The 10,298-nt window shown below is 46.3% G+C and overlaps 1 pseudogene; it reads right to left on the bottom strand.

Moving 5' to 3' along the window:
• Positions 1–3,525: 3,525 nt before the first annotated feature.
• LOC147672987 (uncharacterized) lies at positions 3,526–6,981 on the bottom strand (annotated as a pseudogene).
• Positions 6,982–10,298: the final 3,317 nt, after the last annotated feature.

Raw genomic sequence — 10,298 nt, 5'->3', positions numbered from 1 at the left:
GAGAGGGATTTACATGGGGAGACTTGGATCATAAAAAGAATGTTTTCGCAGTCAGAAAGTGGACTGCCCTGAAGACGACAGGAAAGGTGGTCCCTATAAATAATAGCGATTCCCCCTCATTTTCCTTTTAGTCGATCTAGATGCTGAATAGGATATCCTGGTGGAAGAGCTTTACTGGTGTCAGGGTCTGAGTCTGGACCTAACCACGTTTCTGTTAGGAAGAGTATTTCCAACTGGAGGTCCTCCAAAATATGGTAAATTTCTTCGGCGTGTTTAGGGAGTGATCTGAAATTGACTAGGGCCATGCGAAATGAAACTGAAGTATCCCGACAAGGCCCATCTAACTTGAACCTGAAATGGCAGTGTAGGCAGTGGTTGGAGAGATTGTCCCCTGACATGGAATGTAGACAGTGGTTTACTACATTTTGCTTCATAAGTATTAGGGCGTCTCTAGAGTATTTGAGTGGGGCCTGATGTAATCCTCTCATAGTGTCAAGCTCTGAGCTCTGCCTAGCGCAGACGAGCGCAAACGGGCTTACCTCTGGCGCACCTCCGGCGTGCCATCGTCGCGCCCGCTGCGCTCGTCCGCTGCGCAGCCGAGGTGGGAGGGGCATTTTGTAGTGCTGGGCCTAATTGCATTAAACACTAGCCCGCTGAGCCTGCGGTACGCCCAATATGGCGCCTGAGGAAAGTTTGGTCTGCCTAGTCCCGCGTTCCAGAACACAGCGTGGACTGTCTGGGCATGTGAAGGAGGAGGTAGGGGCAGAGCATTGTTATTTTTAAAAATTCCCCTGAAACAACACAGCGTTCAGTGAATATAATTAAAACATGTCACACAGTGAAAGTTTAAAAGCCACACTAATTTAGATTTACGATCGACTAATGGTGAAAAATAAAATAAAAGGAGTGAGCCGATTATTTAACACACAACTAGATTTACGATCAACTAAATGGTGGAGGTAAAGTAAAATACAACAAGTGCACAGAGATGCATTCCCTGACTCCCGGCTTCCGCCTCAAGAGTCTACTCACTATCACCGCATTGCAGAGGCTTCAGCTCTATATGTAGTGCTGGGCCTAATTGCCCTAAACACTAGCCCGCTGAGCCTGCGGTACGCCCAATATGGCGCTTGTGTGGAGTTTGGTCTGCCTAGTCCCGCGTTCCAGAGGCCCTTAATCGGCTACTGAGAACAGCGTGGACTGTCTGGGCATGTGAAGGAGGAGGTAGGGGCAGATCGTTGTTATTTTTAATACTCCCCTAAACAACACAGCGTTCAGTGAATATAATTAAAACATGTCACACAGTGAAAGTTTAAAAGCCACACTAATTTAGATTTACGATCGACTAATGGTGAAAAATCAAATAAAAGGAGTGAGACGATTATTTAACACACAACTAGATTTACGATCAACTAAATGGTGGAGGTAAAGTAAAATACAACAAGTGCACAGAGATGTGTTCCCTGACTCCCGGCTTCCGCCTCAAGAGTCTACTCACTATCACCGCGTTGCAGAGGCTTCAGCTCTATATGTAGTGCTGGGCCTAATTGCCCTAAACACTAGCCCGCTGAGCCTGCGGTACACCCAATATGGCACCTGAGGAGAGTTTGGTCTGCCTAGTCCCGCGTTCCAGAGGCCCTTAATCGGCTACTGAGAACAGCGTGGACTGTCTGGGCATGTGAAGGAGGAGGTAGGGGCAGAGCGTTGTTATTTTTAAAATTCCCCTGAAACAACACAGCATCCTATAATACACCAGTCTCCATCAATTCTACACTTGTCTGTTTCAGACCAGAACATGCAACATCAACCTTGCAAAACAGACATGCAGCTAGGCTGCACAAGTTAATATATTATCGTTCCCCTGTGTGCCAATGGAGAGCATAGAAGTGACACTGGCTCCAGTGGCTTCTGCATGACAGTTGACACAATACACACCTGTGCACCAGCACCCCATTCTGCTCAACACATGTCGCACACGGACAAACCACATACATCCCGCCATCTCAATGCCAGCTTTGTGTGACCAGGTATAACATCATGCATAGCTCAAAAGGACAACATCATAGGTCAAGCACAAATCACTATACGCACATGATACATGTGTCCTATTACATGAGGGGTGTGGGTGAAAACATGAAGTCCAAGCAGACACAGGCAAAACACTTGATCAACATGATGTAGCCTGACAAAAGCAGGCTGGGATAACTCCCAATAGGTTGAGAAAGCAATGGACTAGTCAGCCCACAGAAAGTTTCTCAAACAGGAACATCTGCAGGGACTAATGTCTTTGCAGATAAATGGGTTTTTGAGATGGAGATTCCTGCTCAGCTCACACACACCATGGGCTCAGGATATGTCACAGATGAACACACTGCCATGATGCGATTTCCATGCAGTGGAATGTGAGCTGTGGCAAGCTTGTTCTTGGCAGGGGTCTACCATGTCAGAAGGAGACTCAGACATGGCTCCGACACTTTCAAGTCACATAATACTTTGGTTCCATCAGCCTGTGTACATGGGTGTGTCCAAAGTCACCTGCACCTAGTTAAACTTCATGTGTACCCTGTTGTACTGATGAGACAGATGACTTGTTGCACGTCACAGCACAATACTGCATGGCCATCCCAGACGGTTGCACTTTGAAAGATATGCACAATGTCTACAAATGTCAACAAGACCTTTGTGCAAAAGTGTGAGTCAAACATGGTAGGTTGTTAAAAGCAAGTCACCCTCATGTGCCTGCATTTTGTATGATAACAAGCAAATGTAGCCAATGATTACTCAGATTCGTACTGTAATATAACGCATATGCCATGAACCACATGCAGTTCATCAATTCACTACATCATTGTATACCCACAACAAGATTTGCACATCAATGACAATTGACTCATTACCAATTTGTAGTACACAAAAAGCAACTGTTCAAATAACGAAACCTGCTTTATTCAGCATTGGTGATTATATTAAAAAAAAAAGTCCTATGGACATAGCATCATAAAGAGTCCTGAAGGGGGTCATGGCTATGCACCCTGAATCGCTTTCCTGCACTGCAACCACATGGGGAACACCTCCCCTTGGAGGGGCATCTTTAGGGGCATGCCAGGCACCGCAGGGACAGGACTAGGGGGTACTGGTTTGGGTCTTGGGAGGGATGGAATCCTGTGTTGTGTGGGGCACTACTGCAATGGACTGGTCAGAATGAGGGGTGGGTTCTCTACTGCAGTGTCAGGAACAGACTGAAGGGGAGGGCTGTTGGAGGGGAAGTGCTTGTGGTAGGGGGGCCTGAGCATCTTGGAGATGGTGTAACTGTGGGTTTGGGAAACTGGGATGGGGTCTGAGGTGAGATTTTAGGGAAGGGGGCCTGGGACCGGGAGGAAGTGGATTTTGTGGGGGAAGTGTGGGATGGTGGTGGGGTTTTAGACTTCTTAGATTGGGGGGATGTACGGGTGGGGAGCTCTGTGAACTTCCTCTTGGGGGAGCAGTTATGTGCAGATGTGGATTTCCTCTCTGTGCTGGTGGGTTTCATCTTCCCCTTGTGAGTGTGGTCTGATTGATCAGTGAGGATGAGGCCAAGGTCACAGAGAAAGACTCGCTGGGAAGAGGGGGTTGCAGGAGAGACAAGGGTAGGGGTATTGGAGGCAGAGGTAGATGAAGAATGTGGAGTGGTTGCGGATGGGTGTTCAAGTTCTTTTGCCCTCTCCCTGGTGAGTGTGATGTTAGTCCCCTGAGTGTGCATGCATGTGCATTTGGACTTTTGTTTGGGTGGTTATGTGCTGCCTGTGTCTCTTGCTGTGTGTGCATGTGCCTGTGTGAGTGTGCTTGGGTTAGGTAGGGTAGGGGGGACTGTGGATGGGGCAGAGGAAGGAGGGGTGATGGATTGCTGCAGGAGGGACACTGCTGCCATCAGTGAGGAGGCCATGGCCTCATTAGATCACTGTAGGGCAGACATGTCTGATCAGATGCCCTCCATGAATGACACCAATTGTGTCAAAAGACTGGTATGCGCATAGAGGACACTTAGCATGGATGTCTGCCCCACATGGATCTGTTTGAGCAAACCATGGCCTCCACACTCAGGGAAGCAGGGGTGACTGCTTCAGGGGGTTACGGTGCCTTGTCAGAAGGAGATGTGCTCCCTAACAAGGGAGGATCCACGGACACTCGGAATGGGAGCAGCTGTGAGGGTAGACATGTTGGTGGTGGTGGGGCAGACTCAGATGTTGTGGGATATGGTCTGGGAACACCCACCACCACAAGGGAGTCATCACTGGAGCTGGATTGGTCCTCAGCTGTTGTTGATATTCCTGACCTGCCTTCAGTGTGGCTCCCCTTACCCTCCGTACCACTGGGTCCCTCCTCCTCCTCCACACTGGACCCAGTCTGGCTAGCCACTTCCCCTTGGTCCTTGGAACTGTCTCCTCCAGTAGCTGTTCATGATGCTGTGAACAAGGATGAGAAAGAGATTTACATCAGTCATCAGCATGGACTTGACACATGAGCATCATTACAACACATCACAGAGCAAGCATATGCATCATTTTCACTGCAGGTTTGGAATCATTACACGTATGTGAACATGGCAATTGTGAGTTTTACAGTAAACTATGGTCCCCAGACACATGATGGCATGTGAAACAGTAATTAGATCTATGTAAAATACCACAAAAACCATGTCAACTTCTACACTATTTAGCAGGTGGTCTGATCTGTAATGCTCCAGAGGGCCATGTGTCATTACATACCTGTCTCATCTTCTGCAAGGGAGTCTGGAACTGACACAGCAAATGGGATGCACACATTTGAAATGTGACATGGTAAACATACTTCCATCTCCAGTCATCATAATGTGCACCTATGTCTTGAACGCCAATGCTCTGATGGTCTGCAGGTAGTACAACAAACTTCCATTGTCATTACATTACTCATTTCACACAGATAGCAGTGATTGTATTCATGTGTCCAGTGTCTTTGGTCCATTGCTGCCAGGTCAGACATCTGATTCTTACTTTGTGCATAGCAAGGTTGTTGGCCTAGTCAGGGTGAGACTTGAATGTAACAATGTCTTGTCTCAGCTATGGAGGGATTTAGGCTGATTACTGTTGATGTCATGCACATTGTATCCGGATCACCTGTTATAAACTTGACAAATCTTCTATACACCTCCAAGTACAAATACTGCATCCTCTCAAAAATTCATGTGGCACACTATGCCACTGGCCTGTCTGGCTGAACAGTCTGTAAGGACTCTTGGCACAGGACCTGTACATCTCAAATTCACAGTCAGCACTGTGTCACAATCCTGTCTTTACTGCTTCAAGCCACATCTTTAAGTGTTAAGTATGCATGTCCTCTACATGCTGGACACAATTTTAACCCTTTGAGAAGCTCACATTGCTCTAGTTAGCCATCAGAGTATGTAAAATAAAATTTCTGTTTACATGAACATTTTACAGCTCTCAAGAAGAAAGTAATGGATGTTCAAGCTACTAGTATGCACAGTCAATGGATGATACGCTCATGTCAAGTGTTGTGTATGTCAAAATACATACATTTGATGTTTGTTCATGTTTTCTAGATTGACCACCTATGTCTTTCAAAGATTGGCACATGTACTCACTGTCACCGAGTCTGACCCATGGATTTTCATGTTAGAATGGTGAAAGTGTTGCCTGACACACCAAAAACTGATGTGCCAGTTTCTTGGATGGCCTGAGTTGGCATACCTGTCCTTGGTCCATGTGATACATGTGATTACAACATGTGATTACACAGAGCACTATGTATGGGACAATACATTTGAAACACTTATCAAGATGATTTGTTTGAGGCATCCACTTTGGTCTCACCTGCTGCATGGATGTATTGCATTGTTTACGCACACCTATGTGCACCAATAGCAACATTTTGCACATATATGTATGTACCATACTGAATACAGGTCATACATCAGTCAATGTGCTGACACATATCAGACAATTACATCACTCATGATGGTCAACTCCAAGCACATTTTGTATATAGTGCTGATTACATGAACATTGGGCTACAGCCAATACACAGGACCTAAGTGACACACATGTCACAGACAAAAAGGGACACACCTGGGCATCAGATGATCATGGGGCATAGTTATATTTTGCCACAGAAGTGTTTTCTTAGCAGACTGATAACCTGTGAGAGGGGTAGCAGGCCGAGGGAGTGCAACATGCATGTTAAACCTAGTTCTGCAACATGGCACATACTCACCCCCTCCTTGCTGCTGTCTGGCCTTCAACTGCCCATCCAGGTCAGGGAAGACCACAGTCAGTATCCTGAGCATATGGGGGGTCAGGGTGTGAGGTCCGCCCCTTTTGAGAGAAGGTGACATCTTCAGCAGGACCCTTGCAATCTTCCGTGTCCAGCCACAGAGGTCCAGCCACCGCTTCTGGCAGTGGCAGACGCAGCATTTGAAGACCCCCTATGGATCTTACTGCCCGGACGATGGTCTGCCATATTTCAACCTTCTGATGGGAGTCAACCTGAAAGGATGACATGGTGACACACCATTACTCCAAATGCTACTAGTTTATGCTTCAGATACTTGTACATATAGTTCATGGTCAGATTGGCAAGTAATGTCCGAGGGGAAGGCAAGTGTCATCATTGGCAGTTATCCTGTGTACTATTCTCCCTCAAAAACATGAGAACAGTGCAGATAATTCAACGCAGTACACACACTTCTACATCACTGTATCTGTCCAGAACCCAAATCTAGACAATGTAAGACTTACATTAACTATGTTTGCATGCTTGCCCTTGGGAATCCCAATGCTCGTAGTGCATGTTTTTACACATGGCCAATAAAAAGACAGTGTAATCACAACTCACCTTCCCCCCTGGTTTGCCATACAGCTGGCTATACTGTGGAAGGAGGCTGCCCAGCAGGGCCTGGTACTCCTCTTCTGTGAATACAGATGCCTTCTCCACAGTACGTGCCATGGTAGCTCCCAGAGGATGCAGAGACAGCAGCAGATAGATGTGGAAGTGCAGTAAAGTTGCATGTAGTGCAGGCAAGTGAAGTCTCTTAGGAACAGACAGACTTATATATGTGCAGCAGAGGCGGACTCTGTTCCATGCATCCAAAGTGATAGGTCCGAATCATTCCCATTATCCGAATTTGTCCAATCCATAACATAAGCATCAGAAACATCTACCGCGACAGTCAAAATATATGCATCTGAACACTATTGATTTTGATACATTGGTGCTGTGAACTAACTGATTTGGATTGCACGCGATTCAGAGACGAAACAAAATGTGCGTCTGTCACCATGACGACAAACAGCCAATGTATGCGTCCAGCTCGGTTAGGATGCGGCTCACGCGTCTATTCAATACTCACTGCATCGTTTACCATTACAATAAACAGCCAAAGGATGCTCCTGGCTCGGTTAGGATGCGGCTCACGCATCTATTCAATGCTCACCCGCGTCGTTCACCATTACAGTAAACAGATAAAGGATGCATCCAGCTCGGATTGGATGCGTATCACGTGTCCATTCAATACTCACCGCGTTGTTCACCGTTACAATAAACAGCCAAAGGATGCTCCTGGCTCGGTTAGGATGCGGCTCACGCATCTATTCAATACTCACCCACGTCGTTCACCATTACAGTGAACAGCCAAAGGATGCATCCAGCTCAGTTTGGATGCAGCTCACGAGTCCATTCAATACTCACCCTTGTAATTCAACATTACAGTAAACAGCCAAAGATGCGAACCACACGGTTCTGATGCAGCTCACGCATTCTTCACTAATCGTTCAGCAGTACAGACAGTATAGAAAATGTTGATGTTCTGCTGCATTACATGTGTGGGGACAGTGATTAACATGTCATATTGGACATAGTACCTGTTAGTTCACACTCCCATGATGAGCCAAACTTGATGGGCGCATAACACATTGTTTGTGAGGCAAATCCCTACATTGAGTGACCCCTTCACAGATCACCCTCCTAGGCCTGGACACAGTCCCAGGGTATCACTGTGTTACGACCTGTTATGTCCATACATATTTACTGCTTTGCTGGACAGTGTGTTAGTAAGTGCATTGTGGTAATTTAATATTTGTAAATAGACAGTGTCTGAGTCTTGTACAATACAGACAATTCATTATTCTTTTCTTCCATGATATTTTGCTGCCACATCAGCTTGTGTTTGCCAAGTGAGTTGCTGTTGTGTGTCTGTGTCACAGGCATACATGGATGCTTCTCAAATAAAAAGATGCCACACATTCTCAAACTTCTGCATATGTGATGGTACATGTTTGTCAGACATGACATCATGTCAGTGTCCACCCTGTGCCAGTGGTGTGCATGGTGCCCCACTATCTGTATCTAGTGTCCCACATAGCTGGCATTACATGATCCTGTTTTGTGCACCTTTCAACCATGTGATAGTTGTCATGAACCTTTATCTTGCATACTTTGTTAGTTGTGTGTTGAGTATGTGATGTTTGATCACATGGACAGTGACAGACACCAGTGACTAGTTACAGTACAGCACTGTAATTGGTGCCAAACCATGTTAATATGACAAGTCTGGTAAGGGTCACATAGCTATTGTCTGTGTCTCAGCTCAACCTTACGCCTCTGACTTCATTGTGTCTTGATTTAATGTTGTATGTGTGTAATTGCTTGTTTTTTAGTACTTTGGAAAGTGTCCTCAAATATGTTTTCACTTGTAACATAGGTACCACAGGAGACCAGCTATCCACAGACCATTCCCGAACCTCCAGACCATGGAAGAACGGGATAGCATCAGACGATACCGCTTCACCAGAAAACTCATTGTGGAGTTGGCAGACCAGTTGGCCCCACATTTGCAACTTGACAACCATATCCCTTTGTGCTGACCCTCAAGGTGAAGGTGAAGGCGACCCTGCATTTCTTTGCTACAGGATCCTTCCAGTATACTGTGGCTACTGCTGCTGGGATGTCCCAGACAATGTTCAGCAGTGTGCTTTGTGATATGTGTGAGGCATTGTTACATTTTCTGAACCTCTACATCAAGTTCCCAACACCAGGACAGTTGGCAGACATCAAGAGTGACTTACTCATCGGAGTCAATGCCACATGTCATGGCTCCATTGATGTAACACATGTGGCTTTGATCCCACCACAAGCCAATGAACAAACACACAGGAATCGGAAGCATTACCACTCCATAAATGCCCTGGTGGTATGTCTGGCTGACATAATGATCTCAGCAAACACAAAGAGATGATGGACGGAGTGCTGAAACTTTTCAAACATTCACACCCCAGTCACAGTTCTGGGTTGAATCTATCATCCTTCTTTAGCTCACTTTGCCACCTCAGTTCAGGCCCAGCTATATTCAAATCAGTCTTGACCCTGTGCCTCATGGGAACAGTCTAGCCCAAAACTGCCAAGCCAGGTCTTCCCTGAACCGGAAACAAGCATCCTGGAACCAGTTTCGGGGTAACACCCCTTTTCAGCCAGGCTAGACATAATGATCTCCCATGTCTGTGCGTGTTCCTCAAGATCAGCACTTGACGTCTACATAATGAGAAATAGTGGGATCCCACATTTGATGTCTCAGTTGCCAAATGAGCGAGCCTGGCTTGTTGGTGGGCCAGGTTGTCTTTCTCTGTAGTGTGTTGCTTGTATGTCAGGTTGTACCCGGTTTTCAGACAACTGAAGTATTTTCTGTGTTCGATGTAGGAGACTCTGGATACCCCAACTTGCCTTGGTTGCTGACACCACTCTGAACCATGTCAACCTGGCTGAGGTTCTTTTCAATGAGGCACATGGGAGGACCAGGCAAGTGGTTGAGCGGGCAATCAGCCTCCTGAAAACAAGATTTTGCTGCCTGGGCCGTACAGGAGGAGTCTTCCAATATGCACCATTGAAGGTGTGTAAGATCATCATTGTGTTTTGCATGCTCCATAACCTGGCAGTGAGAAATGAGCTATCGCTCATACAAGGTTTCAGAGACCAGCAGCCTTCAGCAGGGGAGGATCCAGGACTGGGACATGTGGCCAGTGATGAGGAGGAGGAGAAAGAGGAGGATATTCGGAGACAGCTCATCAACAACTTTTTTTCATGAGTGTAAGAATGCAATGATGAGATGACAAAGCACTTTCTCAGCATGATATGTGTCTGTTGTACAATATGTTTGTATGCGTGTGAGTGTATGCTACTTAACATGGTCATTGAAGTTGTCAGGGTCTATTACGTTTGTATGGTCAAAGGTACAGTGGTAACATGAATCATAGCCAGTGTTCACATGTTCA

The sequence above is a fragment of the Lissotriton vulgaris genome, assembly GCF_964263255.1.
Source record: "Lissotriton vulgaris chromosome 2_1 unlocalized genomic scaffold, aLisVul1.2 SUPER_2_unloc_1, whole genome shotgun sequence".
Classification (NCBI taxonomy): Eukaryota; Metazoa; Chordata; class Amphibia; order Caudata; family Salamandridae; genus Lissotriton; species Lissotriton vulgaris.
Note: the sequence above shows the minus strand (reverse complement) of the source record. Positions and strands in the feature narration are given on the sequence as shown.